Source organism: Marmota monax, unplaced genomic scaffold (genome assembly GCF_021218885.2).
Source record: "Marmota monax isolate L192 unplaced genomic scaffold, Marmota_monax_Labrador192_F-V1.1 WCK01_AAM20220418_F8-fsc00020, whole genome shotgun sequence".
NCBI classification, from domain to species: Eukaryota; Metazoa; Chordata; class Mammalia; order Rodentia; family Sciuridae; genus Marmota; species Marmota monax.
The window spans coordinates 6,398,526-6,412,403 of record NW_026692912.1 but is presented as its reverse complement, the minus strand read 5'-3'; the positions used below and the strand labels follow the sequence as shown (position 1 = coordinate 6,412,403).

General features: G+C 38.0%; 1 long non-coding RNA gene across 1 annotated transcript in view; it reads right to left on the bottom strand.

The window, feature by feature from the left end:
• Positions 1–10,790: 10,790 nt before the first annotated feature.
• The window catches only part of LOC124097520 (uncharacterized), a 41,260-nt gene continuing 38,172 nt past the window's right edge, over positions 10,791–13,878 (bottom strand). Inside the window, exon 5 of the long non-coding RNA XR_006853257.2 lies at positions 10,791–10,889. This is a non-coding gene — a long non-coding RNA (uncharacterized LOC124097520). The remainder of the gene's footprint in view (positions 10,890–13,878) is intronic.

Below are 13,878 nucleotides of genomic sequence, written 5' to 3'. Positions count from 1 at the left end.
AAGTCAGTGAAGCCAAAATTCTTCATAACAGCTCTGAGGAGTGATGAAATTTCTTATAAAATGACCTTTCTCTAGAACTGTGGGGGAAATTAGGCAAATACTGGACAAACTCCTGAGACTGTTTCATTTGTTCATTTATGAACAAGGTTTGGTTGAATCTTCCCTCTATACTATATATGTGGATTAAAAAAAAATGATCTCATTGTCAAAAGTTGAAGAGTACACAGATAAGGAGAGGGAGATCAATCTGGATTATGGTTTCTGTTTTCCACCAAAGAGAACAACAGCTGTCAAGTCTGGGTGTAAACACCTGCCTCTGTGGATGCTACTATAGCAATTTCCCAGCACTAATTGTTCACATTTTCTAGGCTCAAGTGTCAACACTACCCTCTGAGAATAACTTCCTATCTCAAATTGCCTTGTGTAGGGACTTCTTTTCCAGTAAGCCTGGCCACCCTACTGGGAGCATGTGGCTGCAGAAACCATGCTTGAACCCAGTCATGTCACCAAAGGGACCTGAGATAGGCCACGGATACAAGGACCATGTGAATAACAGGCACCGGTGAGCCCAGACTTTGAGGTCAGCAGAGATGAGGGATAGAAGATTTTTATGAGCAGCGTGGCATTTGACTTCCCAATCTTAGAATTACTACTGAAGTTCCACAAAGTTTAAGCAAAAGGGAAACTGGCTTTTGTGGCAGAAGTAAAAATTGCCTGGAAGGTTTTCTCTGATGACAGAATAGTAGGAGTCCTTCTGTGGTGGGCAGTTGGCAAGGTCCAGTGGCTGGTCAAAGGGATTAGTAAAGTTGCTTATAAGCCAAGTTCATGAGTCAACCTCACAGGAGCCTGGTGTACCGAGGAAGGCTCAGTTGCATACTTCCCTTCTTTGTCACTGTAACTGAGACCTCCCTTCAGAGGTTTTCTGAGGAAACAAAACCAGAACTCACTGAGGTAGAGAGGAACAGATTGAACTCTTAAGCTTAGAATGTTGAGGTCTGAAGTTGCTCTGGGGCTAGATAGCTCTGATCCCAGGCAGGATAATTTATTGAGCTGTTTGTTTTCTTTGTGCATTATCCAGCATTCCAAGCAGGTGGCTAGGTCTTTGCTGCAAGGTCCAAAGAAGTAGTAGTGGAGACCACCTCCCTTCCTGACATTGCCCCTCTCAATCCTGAGGGATTTGAGGATACTGTGTTAGGGAAGGGACTTATGGAGTGGCTTTGGAAGGGTAGAGTTCTCTTATTACAGAGAGCTGAGATTGTTTCTGGAGGGAAGGAATGGACATCCATATTTTTTCCACATTTTTATTGGTGCTTTATAGTTGTCCATAATGGCAGAATTTATTATTGTATATGAACAAGGTTTGGAAACTCATTATCCATATGTAGAAGAATGAGACTAGATTCTTATCTATCACCCTGCACAAAAAAGTCAACTCAAAAGGATCATACATGCACACAATATAAATATAATTTGGACAACATCATTCCCCAGTATTTCCCCTTTCCCTCCTCTCCTTCCCCACTCCACCTCTGGGTGCCTTTCCTTTACTAATCTCCCTTCAATTTTCATAAGATCCTCCCTTTCTTTTCCTTTTTCCTCTCTATCTTCTACGTATAAGAGAAAATATATGACTCTTGACCTTAACCTTCTGAGTTTGGCTTATTTTGCTTAACATATTCTCAAATTCCCTAAATGACATAATCTCTTCTTTATGGCTGAATAAAACTTCATTGTGTGTATATGCCACATTTTCCTCGTCCATTCATCCATTGATGGATACCTAGGCTGGGTTCCATAAGTTTGATTATTGTGAATTGTGCTGCTATAAATATGGGTATACATGTATTGCTATAGTATGCTGACTTTAATAAATACCAAGGAAGGGGATAGCTGGGTCATATGGTGGTTCTGTTCCTAGTCTTTTGAGGAACCTCCATACTGATTTACATAGTGGCTGTATTAATTTACAATCCCACAAACAGTATAAAATTGTTCCTTTTTATCCACATCCTCTCCAGCATTTATTATTATTTGTATTCTTCATGGTTGCCATTCTTATTGAGTAATGAAATCTCAGTGCACTTTTGAATGGCACTTCCCTAAGTGCTAATGATGTTTAACATTTTTTATATATGTGTTAGCCATTTGTATTTCTCCTGTTTAGTTCATTTGCCAATTTATTGATCGGGTTATTTTGTTTTTTGGTGTTAAATTTTTTGAGTTCTTTCTACATTCTGGATATTAATCCTCCGTCAGAAGATTGGCTAGCAAAGATTTTCTACCATTCTGTAGGCCCTCTCTTCACATTCTTAATTATTTCCTTTGCTGTTCAAGAGCTTTTTGATTTCATGCCATCGCATTTATTAATTCTTGGCATTGTTTCCTGAGCTTTAGGGATCCTATTGAGAAAATTGTTTCTGTGCCTGTATGTTGGAGTGTTCACCTTATGTTTTCTTCTAGGAGTTGAATAGTTTCTGGTCTAATTACAAAGTCTTTAATCCTTTTGAGTTGGCTTTTTGTGCAGGATGATAGATAAGAATCTAGTCTCATTCTTCTACATATGGATAACCAGTTTCCCTAGCATCACTTATTAAATAGTCTGTATTTTCTCCATTGTGTGTTTTTGGCATTTTATCAAGGATCCTATGACTATTCTGTGGGTTTGTCTTTGTGATTTCTATTCTGTAATGTTGGTCTATGTGTCTGTTTTTATACTACTACAATGTAGTTTTTGTTACTATAGCTCTGTAGTATAATTTGAAGTCATTTATTGTGATGCCCCTAGCATTACTTTTTTTGGAGGGGGTACAGGGATTGAACTCAGAGGTACTCAACCACTGAGCCATATCCCCAGCCCTATTTTGTATTTTATTTAGAGACAGGGTCTCACTGAATTGCTTTGCACCTCACTTTTGCTGAGGCTGGCTTTGAATTCATGATCCTCCTGCCTCAGCCTCCTGAGCTGCTGGGATTACAGGTATGTGCCACCACAACCAGCTAAGCATTACTTTTTTGGCTAGAATTACTTTGGCTGTTCTGTAATTTTCCTATACTCCAAAAGTGATTCAGCCAAGGAAGAAATCAGAAAAATTTTCCCATTCACAATAACCTCAAAAAATTAAATACTTGGGAATTAATCTAACTAAGGAGGTAAAAGAGCTTTACAATGAAAATTATAGAACACTGAAGAAAGAAATTGAAGAAGACCTTAGAAGATGGAAAGATATCCCATGTTCTTGGATAGGCAGAATTAGTATTGTCAAAATGACCATACTACCAAAAGTAATATATAGATTCAATGCAATCCCCATCAAAATGCAAATGACATTCACAGAATTAGAGAAAAACAATTTTTTAAATTCATTCAGAAAAGAGCCAGAATAGCCAAAGCAATACTAACCAAGAAAAGCAAAACAGGAGGCATCACAATACCTGATCTGAAATTATACTACATAGCTGGAATAATAAAACAGCATGGCACTGGCATCAAAATAGACATGAAGACCAATGGAGCAGAATAGAAGACAGAGATGAGACCACATATATAGAGCATCTGATATTTGACAAAGGTACCAAAAATATATCTCGGGAGACTGAGGCAGGAGGATCGAGAATTCAAAAGCCTTTTAAACAAATGATACTGGGAAACTGGATAGCTATATATAGAAAAAGGAAATTAGACTCCTCTCTTACATCCTTTACAAAACTCAAATCAAAATGGATCAAAGACTTAGGAATTAGACCAGAAATTTTACAACTACTAGAAGAAAACATGGGATCAACACTCTATCATATAGGTGCTCACACCAACATCCTTAATGAGACCCCCAAAGTGCAAGAAATAAAACCAAGAATCAATAAGTGGGGTGCCATCAAGCTATAAAAAGATTTTGCACAGCCAAGAAAATGATTGAGCATTAGGAGAGAGTCTACAGAATGGGAGAAAATTGTAGCCAATTACTTCTCCCATCAGGGATTAATATCTATTATATACAAAAAACTTAAAAACCTAACACCAAAAGCAAAACAAAGAACAAACAAATAACCCAATCAATAAATGGGCAAAATAACTAAACAGAAACTTTCCAAAAGAAGAAACATAAATAGACAACAAATATATGAAAAAGTGTTCAATATCTCTAGCAATCAGGGAAATGCAAATCAAAACTACACTAAGATTTCATCTCACTTCTGTCAGAAGGGCAATGATTAAGAATATGAACAATAATAAATGCTAGTGAGGTTGTGGAGGAAAAGATATTTGTACATTGTTGGTACAACTGTGGACTAGTATAACCACTCTGGAAAGCAATATGGAAATTCCTCAAAAAACTAAGGATGAACCATCATATGACCCATCTATCTCACTCCTGGGTATTTTCTCAAAAGATAAAATCAGCATACTACAGCAATATGGTCACCTCAATGTTTAGCACAATTCACAATAGCTAAATTATGGAACTAGCTCGGATGCCTGTGCTTAGATAAATGGATTAAGAAATTGTAAAGTGTGCGCCTGCACACACACACACACACACACACACACAAAATGGAGTTCTACTCACCATAAAAAAGAATGAAATTATGGCATTTGCCAGTAAACACATGGAAATGAAGAACATCATGTTAAGTAAAATAAGTCAAGCTCAAAGGTCATATATTTTCTCTTGTATGAAGAAGCTAGAGAAAACTAAAAGGGAGAGGGAATAATAGGATAATATAAAGAACCAATCAAACATAAATTAATAGACAAGTGAAAGGAAGCCAAATCGAATAGGGGAAGAAGAATGGGAGAGGGGAGGGTGAATGGGAGGGAAAAGTGGGAGGAAAATGGGGAAATCATGAGTTTAAATTAATATGGATGCATGTTATGAATTTGTCAGGATGGACACAACTACTACGTGTAATTAAAAAGCTCCAATTGAAAGAAAGTAAAAAGAAAGAAAGATTGATTGCTTTGGCTATTCTGGGTTTTTTATTCTTGCAGATGAAATTTAGAACTGTTTTTTTTTCTAGTTCTGTCAAGCATGTTATTGGCATTTTGATGGGGATTACATTAAATATGTTTATCATTTTTGGTAGGATAGCCATTTTAACAATATTAATTCTGCCTATCCATGAACATGGGAGTCTTTCCAGCTTGTGTTTTCTTCAATGTTTTATAGTTTTCATTGTAGAGGTCTTTCACCTCCTTGGGTAGACTTATTCCTAGATATTTTATTTTATGATTATTGTGAATGGAAATATTTTCTTTTCTTTCTTTTTTTTAGAGAGAGAGAGAGAGAGAGAGAATCTTTAATCTTTGGTGGACACAACATCTCCATTTTTATGTGGTGCTGAGGATCAAACCCAGCACCCAGCACATGCCAGGCGAGCGCCCCACTGCTTGAGCCACATCCCCAGCCCATTGGAAATATTTTCTGATTTTTTTTCTCCACAGATTATTGGTGCATAGGAAAGCTATTGATTTTTGTATGTTGATTTTGTAATCTGCTACTTTGTTAAACTTATTAGCTCTAGCAGTCTTCTGGTGGAGTTTTCTGGATCTTCTAAGTATAGAATCATAACAGCTGGTAATTTGGCTTCTTTTTTTTTCCTGTTTTTATTCTTTTTATTTCATTATCTTCCCTAATTTCTCTGGCTAGGTTTTCTAGTACTACATTGAATAGTAGTGGTAAGAGTGGACATGCTTATCTTGTTCTAAATTTTAAAGGATTCTTTAATTTTTTTCCCATTCACTATGATGTTGTCTTTGTGTTTGATATATATAGTCTTTATAATGTTCAGGTAAGTTTCTTCTTTCCCTAGTTTCTTCAGTGTTTTTGTCATGAATGGGTGCTGAAATGTTGAAGCCTTTCTCTGCATGTGTTGAGATTACTGATTTTTCCCCTTAATTCTTTCTATTCATGTGGTGAATGACATTTGATGCACATATGTCAAAACATTGTTGCAATCCTGTGATAAAACCAACTTGATCACGATGTAAAATCTTTTGTTGAATATGATTTGCTAATATTTCACTAAGGATTTTTGCATGTAAATTATTCAGGGATAATGGTCTGTAGTTTACATTACTTGATGTTTCCTTATGTGGTTTTGGTCTAAGCATGATATTGGCTTCATAGAATGAATTTTGTAAGTGTTCCATCCCTATTTCATGTAATATTTTAAGGAGTTATTTATTTAGTTTATTAGTTATTTAGTTATTCTTTAAAGGTCTGGTAGACTTCAGCTGAGAATCCATCTGGTCCTGGACTTTTCTTAGTTGGAAGGCTTTGTATTATTGTTTCTATCTCATTACTAGTTATCTGTCTGCTTAGGTTTTCTGTGGCCTCCTCATTCAATTTTGACAGGTTGTATATATCTAGAAATGTATCGATTTCTATTAGGTTTTCCAATTTATTGGAGTATAAATTTTCAAAATAGTCTAATGATCCTCTGGGATGTCTGTGGTAATTTCTCCTTTTTCATTTAATTTTTATTAATTTGGGTCTTCTCTCTCTTTCTCTCTCTCTCTCTCTCTCTCTCTCTCTCTCTCTCTCTCTCTCTCTCAGTTAGTTTGGCTTATCTATCTTGTTTATCTTTTCAAAGAACCAACTCTTCATTTAATTGATCCTTTGTATTTTTTTATTCTCTATTTAATTGATTTTGGCTCTGATCTTATTTATTCACTTCTACTGGTTTTGAAATTGATTGGTACTTGTTTATCAAGGACCTTGAGATGCAGCATTAGGTTGTTTACTTGGGATGTTTCTGATTTTTTTATATAGGCAGTCGAAGTCATGCATTCCTCTTAGAACCACATTGATAGTGTCCCAGAGGTTGTATCACTATTCTCATTTGATTCTAAGAATTTTACAATATCTTCTATCACCCTTTGATCATTCAAAAATGTGTTGTTTAATCTCCTTTTGTTTAGATAGTTTCTGTAGGGTCTTTAGAAAATTGATTTCTAATTTCATTCCATTGTGATCAGATAAGATGCAAAGAATTATATGGGTTTTTTAAATACTCACTAAGACTTGCTTTGTGGGTCAAAATATGGTCTATTTTGGAGAGGGTTCCATGAAAAGCTCAGAAGAATATATTTGGCTATTATTGGATAAAATAATCTATAGATGTCTGTTAAGCTAGTAAAAAACTTCTAAAACCTAAAATATATTCTAAATCAAATGGACTTATGTCTGAATGACCTATCTATTGATGAGAATTGTGTTGAAATAACCCACTATCATTGTACTGGAGTCCAACTGAGGCTTTAGTTCAAGTAGTGTGTATTTTATGTAATTAGGTGCACCAACATTTAAGGCATAGAGATCTACTATTGTTATCTCTTCTTGTTGGATTGTTCCCTTTACCAGGATGAAGTCACCTTCTTTCTCTTGGGTTTAATTTTGGCTTCAAGTATACTTTGTTCTATATGAGAGTAACTATTCCTGCTTGTTTTGGAGCTCCATTTTCATGGTATATAAATTTATGTCCTTTCATTTTCAGCCTATGGATTTCTTTGTCTGTAATTTGAGTATCTTGTAAACAACATATAGCGAGGTCTTGTTTTTAAATCCATTCTGAGATCATTTACATTCAATGTTAGTATAGAGAGATGATTATTAATTCCTGCCATTTTGATTTATTTTTTATCTTTAATTTGGTCCTGTTTCTCATTTGCTTAATTACTTTTCAAATGTTATCTGCCCATTTGTGAGATCTGGAAATTGACTGTGATTTCTTCTATATCGAGTATTTCTTTAAGTATTTTCTGTAGGTCAGCTTAGTAGCTATGAATTCTTTTAATTTCTGCTTATCTTGGATGGTTTTTATTTCTTATGTGATTCTGAAGGATTACTTACCTGGATATAGCAATCTTGGTTGACTTTTTTTTTTTTTTTTCAGGGCTATTCCAAGCCCTCTTGGAGTTTATGCTGAGAAATCAAAAATAATTCTATTTGGCTTATCTCTAAATTGACTTGACACTTTTCTCTCAAGGCTTTTAAAATTCTATCCTTATTCCATATATAAATCATTTTAATTATAATGTGTCATGGAGAGGTTCTTTTTTTGATCTTGTCTATCTGGGGTTCTGAATGATTCCTGTATCTGGATGTCCATCTCATTCTCAATGTTTGGGAATTTTTCTGTTATGATTTCCCTGAAGAGATTATCCATGCCATTGGCTTGCATCTCATAACACTCTTCAATTCCAATAACTCTTAAATTTTGTCTTTTATTGTTGTTCCAGCATATTTTTGCATATTTGGTCATGGCTACTTATTTTCTTTTATTTTAATGTAGTCTGTTCAAGTCTGATCACTTTGTATTCCAGCTCTGAGATTCTGTTTTCAGCACAGCCTATTCTATCAGAGACAGTCAACTGCATTTTTTTAACTTATTGCATCATTATTTATAATTGTTTTTTTTATATATTTCTGTTTCCTTATTGAATTTCTCATTCATTTCCTATACTGACTTGTTTAATTCATTCAGTAGTTTTTCTGTGTTCTCTTGCAATTCATTGATCATTTTTGTAATTATAATTTTGAATTCTTTATCTGGTATTTAATCCACTTCAATATCTTTGGAGTCAGCTGCAAGTGAAATATGAACTTTAGGAAGTGTCATGTTACCTTGTGTTTTTTTTTTTTTTTCATGTTTCCTGTATTCTTGTGTTGGGTTTTATGCATGTGATGGGATGGATTTCTCTTCCACTCTTATGCATAGACCTTTTTAGGGCATATCCTTCTTTCGCCAAAACGTCCTAGAATGTTCTAGATTGAGACTCCTTGTAAGTATTGTATCCACAGTATTTATGTTAATCCTCTTTCTTTTTGCTGTAGGAGTGTATATCCCTTTGAGTGGACCTGGGGGCCCCACATTGCTGTTTCTACTAGGGGCCCAAATGTTAGTTTGGGGGTTTTGTCTCTTCTATTCTTGGTATTAAAGTATTGCTAATGCTTGAGTGTGTTTAATTCTCCTGGCTCCATACACAAATTAATCAGCACAGGAAGAAAACACACAGACAGACAGACAGACAGGCAGACACACACACACACACACACACACACGAAAAAAAAATGAAAGAAATTGTCTCCACTGAGGTGTTCTAAACTGTAGACACTGCCTATGCCCAGCTGTCCTTCTTTCTATTTCTTCTTGGGTTATGAACCAAGAAAGAGAAAGAGAGAGAGCATGATCAAGGGCTGGGGATCGTTATCTACTTCCTCTTTTTGTGTGCTCACTGAACTGGCAGCTGGAGTGGCCTAAAACTGAGGCTGGTTGAAAAACCTTTCAACTTCTTTTCTCACCAGAATAAGGTAGGATGGAATGGAAAGTACCATTTATTGAAGTTTTGTCCAGACAGACCAGATGGATACACTCCAAGGGTGGGGCTACTGCAAAGTTCTAAGATAATTTCAGAAGCTGTGGCTTAGCTCCAGTCAGGCCTTAGGGACTTTGTTGGTTTGTGTCGGTTCTGGAGAGATTAGATCAACATACCCCTAGGGCCAGGCAGACACCAATTTCAGAAGCCCCCAGAGATTTTACTTGTGGGACAGAGGAGCCAACCCTCCATGGGTCTCACACACTCTGTTACCCACAAATACAGCCTTCCCAGGTTTAGTCCCTGAGTGTGCTCCTGACCACCTGTTCAGTTTCCTCACCCTCCTCAGCTTGTCAGATGGACCATCATATTCAAAGGGAAAGTAAAATGCAATCCCCTGTATATTTCTGACTCGAATCCCTCTATAACCTTCTCTGTGCCTGTTTCATTCATGTTTTGCTAGGAGTACCCTAGGCCACACAGTAGGTGCAATATTTGCTATGATCTCCCAGGTTCCCACAGCAGCAAGATGGCCTCCTCAAGTTGGCTCCTTCTTCAGTTCTCTTCCTTCCAATTGAGAAACACAGAGCACTCTTCAAATGGTAGTTTGTTGTGCAGGCTCTGGATAAGTTAGGTCCAGGCTGCTTTTCTGATCTACAGGTTTTTCATATTTGTCCACTGTGTTTCTCTCTCTGTTTGTGGCATCCCTCTCCTCTGTGGTGAACTAAGCCACAGTCACTGCCAAAACCAGTGCATTGAATTCAAAGTACTCTTTCTTGTACTTTGTTCAAGGCACCCAAGTTTCTGAGTATTTAAGAGACTCTGACCGAAATTCTCTAAAATTCAGTGAATTTCACTGAATTTCAGAGAAATTCAGTGAATTCCCTCTTTATCTACCTTGCTAAGAAGCAGTACTCCCACTGCTTGAATCCTGAACCATGGAGCAACTGGAAATGTGGCCTTCTTCTAATCCTCCATCTTGAATCTTCCATCCACAGTTTTTGTAAATAATTGACTTTGTGGTCCATCCTCCTCAGAATCTCAGAAAGATGACAGGGACTCCTTGGGCAATAACTGTGTGTTGAGACAAAAAAGTTCTCCCTTGACTCCAGAAACTGAGGCTCTCAGTGCTGACAGATGTTTCCTTAGGGAAACCAGAACACTCAACTTCAAGAATTTAGGCCTGTAGGCATCTTGGTGGAAATCATGTAGTTAACCATGGAAACCATGCTGACTCATAAGTCATACCTAGATGGATATTTTTTTTTCTATATGACCTATGAGCTGAGAATGATGACCTTTTCTTTGGTGCAAAGTATTGAACCTAGGGCTTCACACATGCTAGGCAAGTGCTTTACCTCCAAGCTACATCCCAGCCCTACATTTTAAAAATGTTTAACAAAAACGTATAATAATATTTTATAACATATGTGATTATCTGAAACTCAAATTTCAGTATCCATCAACAAAGTCTTCTTGGAACACAGTCAAGTTCATTCATTTACCTTTTGTTGATGGCTGCTTTCAAGCAACAATGGCAGAGTTGAGTAGCAGGGACAGAGAGACTCCTGGCCTGCAAAGACAAAAATATTTACTCTCAGTTCTTTACAGATAGTACAAACAAGTGCACTGACTCTTGTAACTATGGCAATTATATTAGGAGAGAGATAAGGCCCTGGCTTTGCAAAAACCACTTGGCCACATACATTTCTTTCTTCTTCTGAGGATTGTGACTAGTTCTGAGAATTAACACCATTCTTCTCTGCCATCCCCAACTCTTCCCCTGTATAATCACAACATAATCATATCATAGCTGAGGTGGCAATGCCAAAGAAGATAGGAGGGGAGAGTTTCAATGGGATTGGGTAGGATTATAAATACTGAAGTCATGGCACAGGCCTGGACAGGCCTCAGACTGAGAAGCATGGGCAGAATGGATGAAGGTTCCAGGTGGTGCTGCATGCCTCACATCCCTATGGTCTCTTTCCCCAAATATTTCTGAGTGCTCTGTGCTTTGGCCTATGACATCCAGTCACCAGTGCCACAGCTGATAATTTAACTTTTGCAAGAGGAGATGTGACAATGTCCTCTCTGTTCCTGCTTGGCCCTTACTTTTTTGTAATCTCACTGGAAATGGAGCCAACTCTCCTGGAGAGGCCAAGCAAATCTCAGGATATACCTCCTACAGGGACAGGGGAATTTATGATTCACAAACCTCCAGATTTATTTATTTTTTAAAACAGAAATATTGTTTGTATTTCCCGTGCGTTAGGCTCTGTGCACTTTGATCACTTCCTCCATCTACCCAGTTGGCTCCCCTCTCTAAGCCTGTTCCATCTGATGGATGGCACCCTGTCAGAAGGGCTGGGATCAGAATTTGGGAGTCAGGAATCTTGTTTTCTGGCTCTTGTTTTAATCCTGCTTTTCTGCTCATTAATGTCCCTTTTACACAGTGAGAGATTCTCAGAAGAGGTTTTGTCTATCCCTCGGACAGCTGTGAGAAAGTCTCTGAGGGAAGTGTCAACAAGAGCCAGTCTGGCTCTGCACCAATTGCTTCTCTAAAACCACTTATGGAAAGTCATTTTGATGTGAGAACAGACTGTTATAGGGAAGAGGCTGATGTTGTCCTGGAGCCCCAGCCTGCACCGTCCACCTGCCATTTTCTTCTCCCTCCACAGTCTCTATCAGGAGTTTCCCCACTTTCAGATATGTTTGACAGACTGTATTCTCGGTGGTCTCTGCAGTTTCTCATGGTTGGTGCAGGTCCACCTTTGAAGATCTCTGTACTGGATCTTGCTCTGCTTTCTGAGGGTACAATATGTGGTTATCCTCTTTCCCACCTCTTAGTAGCTCCTCTATGGAAAACTTCCTCTCAGCAGGAAAATGTGCTCTTTTCTTTCACATACAAAAACAAGCGTAGGAAAAAAACAAAACAGCCTTCCTTCATGCACTTCTTTAAATACGACTTACTCTCTCTACTTTCATTTATAGTCAAAGCTCATGAAAGTGTTGATTACTGCAGGGTCTCCACCCCCTCACTTCCCTAGTCCACCTGCAATCTACAGCAATTGGGTTTCTAACTGAAGCAGCTCACTGCAAGAACTACTCTGATGAAGCTTGCTTCTTGTTTGTTCTCATGTTTTCCTTTGGCCTCTGGGATATTGCACAATCCTGGATTTTTCTCTATCTCTCTGGCCAATTTTTTTTAGTCTCCTTTATCAATACTTCCTCTATTCAGACTCTTGTGTTGAAATTCCTCAGAGCTCTGTCTCATCCTATACTCATTCCTCAAGAAACAGCAAATAATTCCTTGGTTATAAATACTACCAGAGAGCTGCTTCTTTTTAATTTTTTAATAACTTTATTTTTTTATTTATTTATTTATGATGTGGTGCTGAGGATCAAGCCCAGTGTCTCACATGTGCTAGGCAAGCGTTCTACCACTGAGCCACAATCCCAGCCCATAGAGAGCTTATTCTTTACAACAAAATGTCTCCCTCATAATTTTGGAGTTGTTGACTCTGGTGCATCAGGCCTGGTTGGGTCAGGAAAGGTTCCTGGAAAAGAGAAATTGGGCTTTCAAGTCATAGGAACCACTAAGGCAGTTCAGGGATCTTTCCTGGAATGAGAAAAATCACTTACTGGGGACCATCTGACAGAGAGGTTCTGCTCTGGGATTCTTGATTGATTAGCCCGGGGCCTCACAAACCAGAACCTCAGATGGGCTCATTTTGGCTCTTGAAAGTCATTATTGGTATATTTCCACTTACATGAAATATCCAGAATAGGCAAATCTCTGTAGGCAGAAGGTCTATTAGTGGTTACCAGGATCTAGCTGGGAAGGGAAATGGGGAGTGAAGCTTAGGAGGTATGCAGTTTCTTTTGGGGTTGCTGAAAATGTTCTGTAACTAGATAATGGTGTGGTTACCCAACATTGTAAAGGTACTACATGTCGATAATGGTGAAAAAAAGCATCTGGTATTTGTCTCAGAAGAGGAACTAACTCTGAACCAAACCTCCTAAATAGAACTTCAGGGTGTTCAAGGTCAGCTAGGATTAGTAGATAAGAAGCTTCAACCTGAGAATGATGAAAATCTCTTTCCCCAAGCACAGTGCACAGAATGTGCTATTTTGCAAGACAACTAGAGGATCTCTAAACTACGAGAATGAGCAACACGCAGCAGGTGTGTGGTGTGATGGTACAAAAGCAAGTTTAAAGTTGTATTCCGAACCTTTTTTCCTTTCAAATCATTATTTCTATGACAAGGTCAGATTGATGTTTTGGTGGTGCTTTCTGGTGGCCTGGGGAAGGAATATGATTTGAAATATTTTAAGAGACTGGGGAAGGAATATGATTTGAAATATTTAAAGTCTTGAGCTGGCAGGGCTCTGTCTGTCACCTTTTGGAGAAGCCTAGAATGGCCCTTGGCAAGTGACGTGAGTGAAACCTGCCCTGGGCTGGTGCTTTACAGAGGTCATCTCTTTGTATCTCTCAGAACAACCCTAGGAGGGGACACCTTCAGGCCAGGGTGTGAACCAGGTACTTGCCCCTCCACTGTGTG